This window comes from Oratosquilla oratoria, chromosome 8 (assembly GCF_046742065.1).
Source record: "Oratosquilla oratoria isolate Oo_2021 chromosome 8, ASM4674206v1, whole genome shotgun sequence".
Lineage (NCBI taxonomy): Eukaryota > Metazoa > Arthropoda > Malacostraca > Stomatopoda > Squillidae > Oratosquilla > Oratosquilla oratoria.
The window spans coordinates 76,851,868-76,866,867 of NC_134784.1; positions in this window are offsets into that span (position 1 = coordinate 76,851,868).

Genomic DNA, 15,000 nt, shown 5'->3' on the forward strand with positions numbered 1-15,000 from the left:
CTCCTCTTCCTCCTCCTCTCCTCCGCTGCCAAGCTTGCCACTACACAGGCTCCGTGTCCTTTCGCCTTTGCCTGTTTCTGCCTAGGTTTATTGTAACATAATAAATCTACATCGGTTTCCCCAACTAAGCTAACTTAACTCAACCTAAGCTAACTAAACCTAATTTAAGATAAACTAACCTAAGCTAAGTTAAGTTAACCTAACCAAATCTCACCTAAGCTAAACTCAGCTAAAGTAAAATCAGCTATGCTCAGCTAACCTAAACTAACCACACCTCATCTGAGCTATACTAACCTAAGCTAAGGGAAGCTAATCTTACTAAACCTAATGTAACGTAACGTAACGTCATTTAATCACACCTCATCTAAGTCAAACTAAGCTACGTGAAGCTAACTTAGCTTAACCTAACTTAACCTAACCTAACCACACTTCATCTAAACTAAACTAAGCTAAACGACACTAACCTAGTTTAATCAAACCTAATCTAACGTAATCTAAAATATCCTAAACTTATTTTACCTAACTTGTCCTAAACTAACCTAGCTATTCTAACCTATCCTAGCCTAACTTCTCCTAACCTAACCTAACTTCACCTAACCTAACCTAACTTCACCTAACCTAACCTAACTTAACCTCACCTGAGCTCACCTGGGCCCTTATTTGGCATCTCTGCTTTTTCTCCAGCAACCGAAATTTCTCTCTCTTTCTCTCTCTTTCTCTCTCTCTCTCTCTCTCTCTCTCTCTCTCTCTCTCTCTCTCTCTCTCTCTCTCTCTCTCTCTCTCTCTCTCTCTCTCTCTCTCTTTCTCTTGGAATAATTCATTTATTCGTCCATTTTCTCTTTTCGTGTGTATGCGCTCTTCGTTCACTCACGAACTCTCTTCTTTCTTCCTGTTATCTCCATCTTTTGTTCTCATTTCCTCCCTTCCTCTCTTATCTCACAGTGACTATCTCCCTCACCCTCTCCTCTTCTTTTCAATTCCTCGTCTGTTTATCTTTCCTCGTGATTGATTTATTTTTCAACTTGACGTGACATTTTTCTTTTTTTCCGTAATTTCTCATATCCTGTTCCATTTTTGGTTGGCGCGTTTTATCATTTCGTTTTTATGATTCTTGTGTATTATTCTTTGTTAAGCGTTTCCTTTTTCTTTTCCTAGAAGAATATGTCTTGGATGAGCTATGAGATAATAATGATAGAATAATTATATTAATAATAATGATAATGATAATAATAATAATAATAATAATGATAATAATAATAATAATAATAATAATAATAATAATAATAATAATAATAATAATAATAATAATAATAATAATAATAATAATAATAATAATAATAATAATAATAATAATAATAATAATAATAATAATAATAATAATAATAATAATAATAATAATAATAATAATAATAATAATAATAATAATAATAATAATAATAATAATAATAATCATACATACATACATATACCAAGGCTTTTTCCCCCTTCCAAGGGAGGTAGCCAAAAAGGGAAAGGCATAAAAACACTCCCACCCATTTCATCCCTAAATACACTCCACACCCCTCCCACCCTCCCTCTCACCTGAGCACCTCCTGGATGACGGGTCATCCCTGCACCCTGCCCACCGCCCTGGGTCAGAAGCAGTGTCGCAAGACACAGCACATCCACAGCAAGGCCGCTTCATTTAATCGGCGACCCCCCCTCTCCGTCCCCCCTTGCATATAAGGAGAGGACGGGGAGAAAATCCCTTCGGGCTGCGGCAAAATTTACTCACACATACTACCACCCACCCCCCACCCCCCTGCCCATTCCTCCTCCTCATGCAATCACAACATCATCCATATACAACCATTCTCCACTCACCTCTGTCTTCCGTCCTCTCCCTTCCTTCCTCAACAGACATTCCCCTCTTCCCCAAAGCCCCCTTCACCCCATCCATCCACCTCATCCTAGGACGTCCCCTCATGTTCACTCCCTCCACATCTGCCTTCCATACCTCTTTTAGTAGTCTTTCTTCACTCAATCTTTCCATGTGTCCAAACCATCCTAATATTCTTTCATCAACCCTATCTCCCAAATCCAAATAATAATAATAATAATAATAATGATAATAATAATAATAATAATAATGATAATGATAATAATAATAATGATAATAATAATAATAATAATAATAATAATAATAATAATAATAATAATAATAATAATAATAATAGTAATAATAATAGCGATAATAATGATAATAGTAATAAAAATAGTAATAATAATAGTAATAATAATAGTAATAATAATAATAATATAAATAATAATACTAATAAAATAATTAATAATAATAATAATAATAATAATAATAATAATAATAATAATAATAATAAAATAATAATAATAACAATAATAATAATAATAACAATAACAATAATAATAATAATAATAATAATAATAATAATAATAATAATAATAATAATAATAATAATAATAATAATAAATAATAATAATAATAATAATAATAATAATAATAATAATAGTAATAATAATAATAATAATAAAGATAATCATAGTGATAATAATAATAATAATAATAATAATAATAATAATAATAATAATAATAATAATAATAATAATAATAATAATAATAATAATAATAATAATAATAATAATAATAATAATAATAATAATAATAATAATAATAAAGATAATCATAGTGATAATAATAATAATAATAATAATAATAATAATAATAATAATAATAATAATAATAATAATAATAATAATAATAATAATAATAATGATAAAAATAATAATAATAATAATAATGATAATGATAATAATAATAATAATAATAATAATAATAATAATAATAATAATAATAATACATACATACATACATACATATACCAAGGCTTTTTCCCCCTTCCAAGGGAGGTAGCCAAAAAGGGAAAGGCATAAAAACACTCCCACCCATTTCATCCCCAAATACACTCCACACCCCTCCCACCCTTCCTCTCATCTGAGCACCTCCTGGATGACGGGTCATCCCTGCACCCCGCCCACCGCCCTGGGTCAGAAGCAGTGTCGCAAGACACAGTACATCCACAGCAAGGCCGCTTCATTTAATCGGCGACCCCCCCTCTCCGTCCCCCTTTGCATATAAGGAGAGGACGGGGAGAAATCCCTTCGGGCTGCGTCAAAATTTACTCACACATACTACCCCACCCCCAACCCCCGCCCATTCCTCCTCATGCAGTCACAACATCATCCATATACAACCATTCTCCACTCACCTCTGTCTTCCGTCCTCTCCCTTCCTTCCTCAACAGACATTCCCCTCTTCCCCAAAGCCCCCCTCACCCCATCCATCCACCTCATCCTAGGACGTCCCCTCATGTTCACTCCCTCCACATCTGCCTTCCATACCTCTTTTACTAGTCTTTCTTCACTCATTCTTTCCATGTGTCCAAACCATCCTAATATTCTTTCATCAACCCTCTCTCCCAAATCCTTTTTCACCCCTGTTCTCCTCCTCACCTCCTCATTTCTCACTCTATCTAGCCTAGTAACCCCCGCCATACTTCTCAGACACCTCATCTCAAACACATTCAAACTCCTTCTCTCTTCTTCTCTTATGTTCCACGTTTCTGCCCCATACAGTGCTGTTGGCATAATCACTCCTTCATAATAATAATAGTAATAATAATAATAATAATAATAATAATAATAATAATAATAATAATAATAATAATAATAATAATAATAATAATAATAATAACAATAATAATAATAATAATAATAACAATAATACTAATAATAATAATAATAATAATAATAATAATAATAATAATAATAATAACCCATAATAACAACAATAATAATAATAATAATAATAATATAAATAATAATAATAATAATAATAATAATAATAATAATAATAATAATAATAATAATAATAATAATAATAATAATAATAATAATAATAATAATAATAATAATAATAATAATAATAGTAATAATAGTAATAATAATGATAATGATAATAATAATAATAACACCCTCTCTCTAATTTTTTGAGTAGTGTTATCTTATTGAACAATGGGCTATTTTATTAAGCGGAAGGAATCTGTACATGTAAAAAAAAAAAAAAAGAGAGCATATCCATTTATTCGTCCATTATTCTTTCTATTTCTCGTGGGCTGGGTTGTGAGAGCTTTGATAAACATTTTCGTGTCAGGTTGGTCGGGTCGGGAAGGGGAAGGGGGAAGAGAAGAAAGAGGGGAGGGGAGACGGGAGAAGGGGGTGGAGAAAGGGGAAGGGGAGAAAGGGGAAAGAGGAAAAGAGGGAGGGAGGAGGAAATGGAGAAGGAGGAAGGGGAGAAGGGAAAAAGGGAGAAAGAGGGGAAATGAGAGAGAGGGGAAGGGGAAGGGGAGAAGGGGTGGGGAACGGGGTGTAGAGGGAAAGAGAGGGAATAGGAGGGTGGAGTAGGGGGAAATAGGGTAGGAAGGAAAATGGGGGGGGGGGAATAGAAGTGGGTGGGTGGGTGAAGTGTCAGTCTGGCAGTCTCTGCATCTCCTCTTCTATGCCAGTTGTTCCGTGCAACACAATCCATCTTTCTTCCCTCGTGCATCCACCACTGTCACCATCTGAAAGAACCAAACCTGTGTTATGCCAGTCACCATCTGCAACCCTCCGTGTCGTCTTTCACCATCTGTAACCCTTTCAGTTGGGGAGAACCGTCTGGTCCAGCTGGTAGGATGCAGACACAAAGACTGCTATTGGTTTCGTGTTGTATGTTCATAAGGACAACGTCTCAACTGAACAAAGCTAAAGAGTTTTTCGCTGTTCAAAAGTTGAACTTACTTCATGACACACCATCTGTGAAACTTCACACTAGCCAGCTGCTCCTCTTTGCACCGTCTGCAAACCAGTTAATTTCCTTTGATATTTGCCAACTACTTGTGAATTACTTCACCGGTTCGCGTTGTCAGTTAGGTTTCATATTCCAACATAAACAACCTTTGTTCTTCATGATTGAAGAATAAATTAACAAGATAAAACGAGGAGGAAGGATTATCTAGAACGTCTTCGTTAACCAAAATTACTATTTGAATTAAATCGAAGTTAACTCCAGCCTCCAAAGATTCCCTCTAAGTTGAATGAAGTCATCTATCGTCACTTAGAATAAAATCTTTATATGGGACATTAGATTTAGAAAGACTGTAAGGAGTACAGACCTCCAAAGACCAAACACATTGTGTACTATCCAACAAAGGATCAATGACGAGTACCTATTTGTGGTGGTTCCACAAAACGTCTCCCTCCTACAGATCTTCAAAGCTCATCAGTACCCTTACCTCCATATACAGGTGCAGTGGTGTCGAGTGAGTAGCTGGAGTGCCTGGCACCATAGGGTCTGTCATTCTGTGCTGGCATCGATGGGCTGGTGCTGTGGGTTCTGTTCTGCAGTGGGTTTGTCATCGTGAGCTATTTGTTATTGTTGTTGATCTGGTGCCCCTGAAATTGGTATTTGGCAGTCAGAGTGCCACTGGGTTGGCACCCTGGTCAGGGTAGGGGCCAGACCCATTCAGAACAGTTCGATTCCCGATATGTAAAAAAAAAAAAGTAAAAACAAATAACGCATGCATAGAGCCTTGGTGATGAGAAGACGAACGAGGACATATGCTCTTGTCCCAGGGCGCTCAGATCCGTCAGATAGTATGCATGCTCTGATGATTCTCATGTTAGTGAGAAGGCTGTCTTCCACTCCTCTTCCCAACCTCCCCTTCTCCTCCTCCTCCTCCTCCCCCTTCCCTATCTACTCCCACTCCCACTCCTCTTTTTCTCCCTCCCTCCTCTCCCTCCCCATCTCCTTCCTTCCCCCTTCTCTTCCCCTTCCCCTTCTCCTCTCCTTACCCTTCTCCTCCCTCTTCCTATGCCTTTTCCACTCCAACTCGCCTCCTCCTCTCCCTCCCTCCCTCCCCCTCTCCATCTCCCCCCCTCCCCGTCCTTCCCCTTCCTCCTCCTCCTCCTCACCTTTCTCTTCTGTCCCTCCTCATTATATGTGATTCTCAGACAGGTGGGAGTGTATACTTTTTCACCCCCCCCGTCTCCCTCCCCCACCGTTTCCCTCCCCCTATCCTTCCTCTTCCCTCTGCCTTTCTTCTTCCCTTTCCTTCACTCATCTCCTTTCTGTCTACTTCTCTTTCCTTCCTCCTTCCTGTTCTCTCTATTCATTCACTCATTTTTTCTCCTCCTCTCCCTCTCTCCCTCCCTCCCTCCCTCCCTCCCTCCCTTCCCCCTCTTCTTTTTGAATCTCTGTTACCATGTCTTCTTTGTTATTAACCGTTCATAATGTTTTTTATTTTCATATTTCTTCGCTATCTTTAGCTTAACTTTTCGCTCTATTTAATCCCTTTCTTAAACCACTTCCTGTGTGCCAGTGTACATCTTTAGAAATTTGATTATGGCTGCCGTCAGGCGATTTTATTCAGCTGAGAGGGGTGGGATCTACAGGATTGAATGAGTTCAGCTTTCTTGTATGTGGTGATCCTACAAAATGGACCCTAAGGAGTATAGTCTCCCTTTTTCTCATCTTCAAAGTCCATCAACACCATTGTCAAGTTTTACATTATACTAGATTACTTCGTTCATATTCATTGCTGTACATTTAATCTATTATCATAATTATTATCATCATTGTTATTATCATTATCTATTATTATTATTATCATTTTTGTTATTATTATTATTATTATTATTATTATTATTATTATTATTATTATTATTATTATTATTATTATTATTATTATTATTATTATTATTATTATTATTATTATTATTATTATTATTATTATTATTATTATTATTATTATTATTATTATTATTATTATTATTATTATTATTATTATTATTATTATTATTATTATTATTATTATCATCATCATCATCATCATCATCATCATCATCATCATCATCATCATCACATTTATTATTACTATATTATTATTATTATTATTATTATTATTATTATTATTATTATTATTATTATTATTATTATTATTATTATTATTATCATTATTATTATTATCATTATTATCATTATTATTATTACTATTATCATTATTATTATTATTATTATTATTATTATTATTATTATTATTATTATTATTATTATTATTATTATTATTTATTATTATTATTATTATTATTATTATTATTAATTATTATTATTATTATTATTATTATTATTATTATTATTATTATTATTATTATTATTATTATTATTATTATTATGAATATCATCATCATCATCATCATCATTATTATTATTATTATTATTATTATCATTATCATTATTATCATTTATTATTATTATTATTATTATTATAATTATACTAATTATTATTATTATTATTATTATTATTATTATTATTATTATTATTATTATTATAATTATTATTATTATTATTATTATTATTATTATTATTATTATTATTATTATTATTATTATTATTATTATTATTATTATTATTATTATTATTATTATTATTATTATTATTATTATTATTATTATTATTATTATTATTATTATTATTATTATTGTCATTCTTCTTCTAATTCTTGTTGTTGTTGTTGTTGTTGTTGTTGTTGTTGTTGTTGTTGTTGTTGTTGTTGTTGTTGTTGTTGTCGTTATTATTATTATTACTATTATTATTATCATCATTCTTCTTCTTCTTCTTCTTATTGTTGTTGTTGTTGTTGTTGTCGTTATTATTATCATTATTATCATTGTTATTATCATTATCATTATTGTCATTATTACTTATTTCTACTTCAGTTGATGAAGACTGATGCATGCTACATGAACACTCGTGTCTGTTTGTTTGTCTGTCTATTTGCATAATATGTAAAAAAGAAAAAATGAATAAAATGTTGATGAAGAGCTGGTTAGATCAAAGAATCAGACTTGCATCTAAATTATTTTAAACCTTTTCATTTTATCTAAATGTTTTCGTCTTTTTCTTTTCTTTTCTTTTCTTTTTCTATTGTTTTCCTTTGTCTTCTTTTATTCATTTCTTTTTCTTTTTCCTTTGTTTTCTTTGGTTTTCCTTATTTGTTTATGTATTTATCTATCTATTTATTGATTTATTTTTCTTTATTTATTTATTTATTTATTTATTGTTTCTCCTCGTTCTCTGATCTTCCGCTTCTAGTTATCTTTTTCTTGCTTGTTTATCTTTCATTTTCCAACTATTTCTCTCATCTTGTTCCCCGTCTACCTGCCACACTTTATCTCCTGCATATCTCTCTCTTTCTCTCTCTCTCTCTCTCACTTTCTCTCTCTCTCTCTCTCTCTCTCTCTCTCTCTCTCTCTCTCTCTCTCTCTCTCTCTCTCTCTCTCTCTCTCTCTCTCTCTCTCTCTCTCTCTCTCTCTCTCTCTCTCTCTCTCTCTCTCTCTCTCTCTCTCTCTCTCTCTCTCTCTCTCTCTCTCTCTCTCTCTCTCTCTCTCTCTCTCTCTCTGTCTCTCTCTCTCTCTGTCTCTCTCTCTCTCTCCCCTCTCTCTCTCTCCTCTCTCCTCTCTCACTCTCTCTCTCTCTCCTCTCTCTCTCTCTCTCTCTCTCCTCTCTCTCTCTCTCTCTCTCTCTCTCTCTCTCTCTCTCTCTCTCTCTCTCTCTCTCTCTCTCTGTCCCTCTCTCTCTCTCTCTCTCTCTCTCTTTTATTCTCTTCTATGTCTCTCCCTCCTCTAGTTCTTCATTTTTCTCTCTCTTTGGCATATTTTTCTCCTTTTGTCTTGGTCTTTGGCCTTTCTCTCTTCAGGTAAATAGTTTATTATTTCCTGACCATGCCTCTCTCTATCACTCTCTCTCTCTCTCTCTCTCTCTCTCTCTCTCTCTCTCTCTCTCTCTCTCTCTCTCTCTCGCTCGCTCTCTCTCTCGCTCTCTCTCTTTTTCTCTCCGTTTATGTGTCCAATGTTTTGACACTTCTGTTCTGGGAAAGTGTCACTTAATTGCTCGTTATGGCAAGACACCCCCTCGTCATGTATACACACGGTTTTTTATAACCTGACGAAGAGTCTGTTTGCTAATGTTGCCAGATAGGTGGTCTGTCATTTTCGGATTTTATTGTTTTTGTTTTTTGTCTCCTTACCAATATATTTTCTTATATTAATTGTTGATATGATTTTTGTCTTCAGATCAATCTATGCCAGGTTAAAATGAACAAGATGTTGTTGCTCGGCGTTTCACTTCCTTTAAGGAAACTATACCTATTTCCCTTTTCATGTAAGTCTTATAGGTCTATATATATCGTGTGAATGATTACCTCAATTTGTATGCTTGTTCTTCCTGCTGGTAAGCCCCCCTGATCTCTAAAGGCTACTATCTCCCTCTCTCTCTCTCTCTCTCTCTCTCTCTCTCTCTCTCTCTCTCTCTCTCTCTCTCTCTCTCTCTCTCTCTCTCTCTCTCTCTCTCTCTCCGCTCTCTCTCTCTCTCCGCTCTCTCTCTCTCTCTCTCCTCTCTCTCTCTCTCTCTCCGCTCTCTCTCTCTCTCTCTCTCTCTCTCTCTCTCTCTCTCTCTCTCTCTCTCTCTCTCTCTTCTCTCTCTCTCTCTCTCTCTCTCTCTCTCTCTCTCTCTCTCTCTCTCTCTCTCTCTCTCTCTCTCTCTCTCTCTCTCTCTCTCTCTCTCTCTCTCTCTCTCTCTCTCTCTCTCTCTCTCTCTTTCTCTTTCTCTCTCATTCTCTCTTTCTCTCTTTCACTCTCTTTCACTCTCTTTCCTCCTTAAAAGTCCCACGCGAGAACGAGAGAAAAAAGAGGGAGAGAGAGAAGAAGAAGAGGAACAGAGATACCCTCCTCTTCCCGTTCCTCCTCTTCCTTCTCCTCCTCTTCCTCTTCCTCCTTTTCCTCCTCGTCTCACTCCTCTTTTTCTCCCCTTCCTTCTTGCTCCTTCTTCCCCTCATTCACAGCCTCCACACACTCTAGGTCTTTGATTTTGTTTTTGAATTTTGATTTTGGTTTTGGATTTGATTATGGAGTGAATTTCGATTTTTATTTCGATTTAGATTTCTATTCTAATTTTAATTTTTGTCTCTATTTCTATTTTCATTCTATTTTTATTTATTTTTTGCATTTTTATTCTTATTTTACGTTTATTTTTATCTTTGTTTTTGTCCTCATCTTAATTCTAATTTTTATATTTATTTTTCATTCCTGCTTATATCTTTATACATTATTTTTATTTTTATTTTTACTTCTATTTTTACTTTTATTTTTGCTCATTTATTTGTTTATTTTTATATATATATTTATTTCTATATTCTATTTTCATATATATATTCATATATTTGATTTTATTCTATTATTCATTTATTTATCTAATTTTTACATATTTTTTAATACATCCATCACTATTTGCTCTTCTTCCCCTTCCTCTGTTATGGAAATATTCGTCCTAACTTTTTACTCTTATTTCCTCTTCACCCTTCCTCTTTCCCTTCACTCTCCTCTTGTCCGTTTTCTCTCATTACTTTCCATTATTCTCTTTATTATTTCATTCTATTCTAATCTCTCTCTCTCTCTCTCTCTCTCTCTCTCTCTCTCTCTCTCTCTCTCTCTCTCTCTCTCTCTCTCTCTCTCTCTCTGTCTGTCTGTCTGTCTCCCTTCTAAAAAATGTTATATATTTCATTTTCATAGACATTATTTTCTCCTTCCCACCCTCGCTTCTCACACCGACTACCGCATATTTTTATATACTTTTTTCGTGTTCCTTCATTCTCTCCCCTACCCCCTCTCTTCCCCTCCCCCTCCCCCACAGTCAATTTATGGTCTACTTTTACGCCACTTCTCCACAGCCCTTCGGCGTTTTTTCCGCCATATTTCTCGCCAAGGTTTCCTGTGTTTCTCTCGCCTGTCCTTTTTTTTTCTTGTTCTTTTTTTTTTTTATCTCGCAAACAGTAATTTTCTTTACTTTTGTTTTATTCACTCAATCTCTTGGTCCATTTTTTTTTCCGTGAACAGTATTTTTGCTTATTTCTGTTTTAATAATTTAATCTCTCAAAGACCAAAGACTCAATTCACTGCATTTGACCCAAGCAGTGGGCCGGAAGCCAGAAGCGCTGGAGTCTGTTTTGCTTCGGCAGTCCCTCCTTTAAAGGGTAAAAGGGTCTTTGTACGTATATCACTGTCTTCCTCATCTGGAGCGCTGAAGTGAGTCAGATTCAGGGAATCATAATTACAGATTTCGTCTAGAACGATGGATAATGAAAAAAAGGAACTTGTTGGCAACATCGCCTGAATTGCCTATCAACGCCAGATAACTTAATACTGTGTTTGCGGTCTTAGACGGTCTAATTTGCATAAAATTTCTATTTTATTCAGTTTTTTATATATATATATATATGAATTTATTTATATATATATTTATTTGTTTGTTTATTTATTTATTCATTCGCTCAATTATTGATTAGTTGATTTTTTTTACGCTTTTCATCCATTTGAGAAGTACGTATATATACATAAAAGTTTGATCTTTTTAGGGAAAACTCGCGATTTGTTTTTGTCAAATACACTAAAGGAAATCGTGAAAATTTATTACATAAAAATAATCGTCCAATAAAAAAAACATGTTTTATCAGTAACCATTTTATTAAGATTTCCAAAATATATTCTTTCCATTTGTGACATCTGTTGATTACCGGCAACTGAGGAAAATGAGTGATATGACGTCATAAGGAGGGGTGCAATGGTGCAAAAATGAGTGCAATATTGGGGACAATTGAAACTGTACCATACCATATGAGAACTATTACATACATTCGTTCTCTCTTGCTACTGTGTTGTAGCTTGTTTTGCAAAAAATCTAATTATAAGGGAAATAGTGTATATGTATCTAGTCAGTTTCAAATCTCCGCTTGACCTGTTCGTCTTTCTCACGTTTTAGTTCATTTTCACATATTTTCGAACAGGCTGTATGGAGCAACCTTTTTATTACTACTTTTATAAATATATATATATATATATATATATATATATATAGATTTATATATATATATATATGTATATATATATATACATATATATAATGTGTGTGTGTGCGTGTGCGTGTGTGTGCGTATGTGTGTGTGTGTGTGTGTGTGTGTGTGTGTGTGTGTGTGTGTGTGTGTGTGTGTGTGTGTGTGTGTGTGTGTGTGTGTGTGTGTGTGTGTGTGTGTGTGTGTGTGTGTGTGTGTGTGTGTCTGTCTGTCTGTCTGTCTGTGTGTTTAATTCTGTTTAATTTTTATACCTTTTCCTTAAATTATATCCAACCTTTCTGTTTGTTTTTCCTCTTAGTCTGTAACTGATTTAGAAAAACGAATATAATGAAATTGATTCCATATATTTATTATTGAAACTACCCCATACATAGGAAATCCTCTACCTCTTCCTCGTCTTCTTCTTCATGTACATTCTATTCCTCATCCTCCTGTTCTTCCTTGTCATGATCATCGTCTTCATCATCGTCATTATAGTCATCATCATCATTGTGGTCATAATGATGATGATGATGATGATGATGATGATGATGATGATGATGATGATGATGATGATGATGATGATGATGATGATCATCGTCGTCGTCATCGTCGTCGTCATCGTCGTCGTCGTCGTCATCATCATCATCATCATCATCATCATCATCATCATCATCATCATCATCATCATCATCATCATCATCATCATCATCATCATCATCATCATCATCATCATCATGTCATCACTTCCTTTTCCTCTTTGTCATCATCACTTTCCTCTTCTTCTTCCTCTTCCTCATCATCTTTATCCTCTTCCTCCCCCTTCTCGTCTTCTCCCTCCTCATCTTCATGTTCCTCCTCCTCCTCCTTCTTTTCCTCCTTGAATTCCCCCTCCCTCTCTTTTTTCCCCTAACTCCACTTTTTCCCTCCACATCCTCCTCGTTCACTTCCATTCCCACCTCGTCCACATGGAGGCAGATATTACGGTCCGTGGAGCAAACCTCCACTTTGCATTTCCCTCTCCACTCCCTACTCCCTGTCCCACTCTGTGCCTGTCTGTCCCTGTCCCCTCAGCTTCCCCTTCGCAGTTCAGAATTCATTTTGGGATATTTTGCCGCTCCTCGGCGATACTTCTCGCCCACGCCGACCATGGACACACTCTTCTTCTTCTTCTTCTTCTTCTTTTTCTTCTTCTTCTTCTTCTTCTTCTTCTTCTTCTTCTTCTTCTTCTTCTTCTTCCTCTTCTTCTTCCTCTTCTTCTTCTTCTTCTTCTTCTTCTTCTTCTTCTTCTTCTTCTTTTCTTCTTCTTCTTCTTTCTTCTTCTTCTTCTTCTTCTTCTTCTTCTTCTTCTTCTTCTTCTTCTTCTTCTTCTTCCTCTTCTTCTTCCTCTTCTCCTTCTTCTTCTTCCTCTTCTTCTTCTTTTTCTTCTTCTTTTTCTTCTTCTTCTTCCTCTTCTTCTTCTTCTTCTTCTTCTTCTTCTTCTTCTTCTTCTTCGTGTTCTTCTTTTTCTTCTTCTTCCTCTTCCTCTTCTTCTTCTTCTTCTTCTCCTCCTCCTTCTTCCTCTTCCTCTTCTTCTTCTTCTTCTTCTCCTCCTCCTCCTCCTCCTCCTCACCTCTCCATCACCTTCCCCCAACCGCACTTCCGCTTTCCTCACCATATTTATCATCTTTTTTATCATTATTCCCCTCCATGGTCTCCTGATGATTCCTCTTTCGTTTTTTCTTTTTTATCATCTCTCTCTCTCTCTCTCTCTCTCTCTCTCTCTCTCTCTCTCTCTCTCTCTCTCTCTCTCTCTCTCTCTCTCTCTCTCTCTCTCTCTCTCTCTCTCTCTCTCTCTCTCTCTCTCTCTCTCTCTCTCTCTCTCTCTCTCTCTCTCTCTCTCTCTCTCTCTCTCTCTCTCTCTCTCTCTCTCTCTCTCTCTCTCTCTCTCTCTCTCTTTCTCTCTCTCTCTCTCTCTCTCTCTCTCTCTCTCTCTCTCTCTCTCTCTCTCTCTCTCTCTCTCTCTCTCTCTCTCTCTCTCTTCCCTTGATGGTTTCTCTCAACCTTGCCAAAAAGGTTTCTTATCTATGTTCCTCCACCTCCTCCTCCTCTTTCTCCTCCTCCTCCTCTTTCTCCTCCTCCTCCTCCTCCTCTTTCTCCTGCTTCTCTACCTTCGCCTCCTCATCCATCTCCTTCTTCTCCTCTTTCTTCTAGCCTTCCTCATCCCTCTTCTATTTCCCTTAAACTCCTTTTCCTTCCCCTTTTCCTCCTGCTCATCCTCTCTTCCATTTCCTCGTCTTCCTCCACCTTCTCCTCCCTATCCTTCTTTTCCCTTCCCTCCTCCCCCGCACCTTCCTCCTCTTCTTCTTCCTCCTCCAAGCTACATTCCCTCCTCCTCTTCTCTCATCCAACGTCTTGTTCGTCAGCGCAATATATGGATAGAAGCGCTAGATAAGTACAGTTCATAACAACAACAACAACAGCGCTGTATGAAATCATATGTATAATGACGTGGTCTTCGGTTGAGGGGTATCACATTGGGCTATTTTTCCTCCGACATCCTACCTCCAACCTCCATTTGAATAACTAGAATAGGACTTCCCTTACAGAAATCTAGGCTTCTCTAAGAACATTTCAACAGTATGTCTAACACTCGTATATGTTCATAATATTAGTTCATCATTAAGCTTTACTTTATATGGCGGAAAGGTAATCTGATATTTGGAGATTTGAAAATATAGTAACCAAAGTAATTGTCACTCGAACGAACGTGTTGGTGAAGCCGCGGAAGGTCAGTGTGATAATCGCTTTAGTAAGAGTTGCTAACCGGGGGGGGGGGGAGACACGTGATGTGGGCGTAGGCGTGGGCGAATGGTAATATAATTACCAAAATGGCAATTAATGATTGACATTGAACAGATGGACAATTGCCCCCAATGTGATTGGTCATTTTCGTTCGGATTTTTTTTTTATCTTGTTTGATTATTTTATCTACAGATTTATTTATTTATTCATTCATCTTTTTAT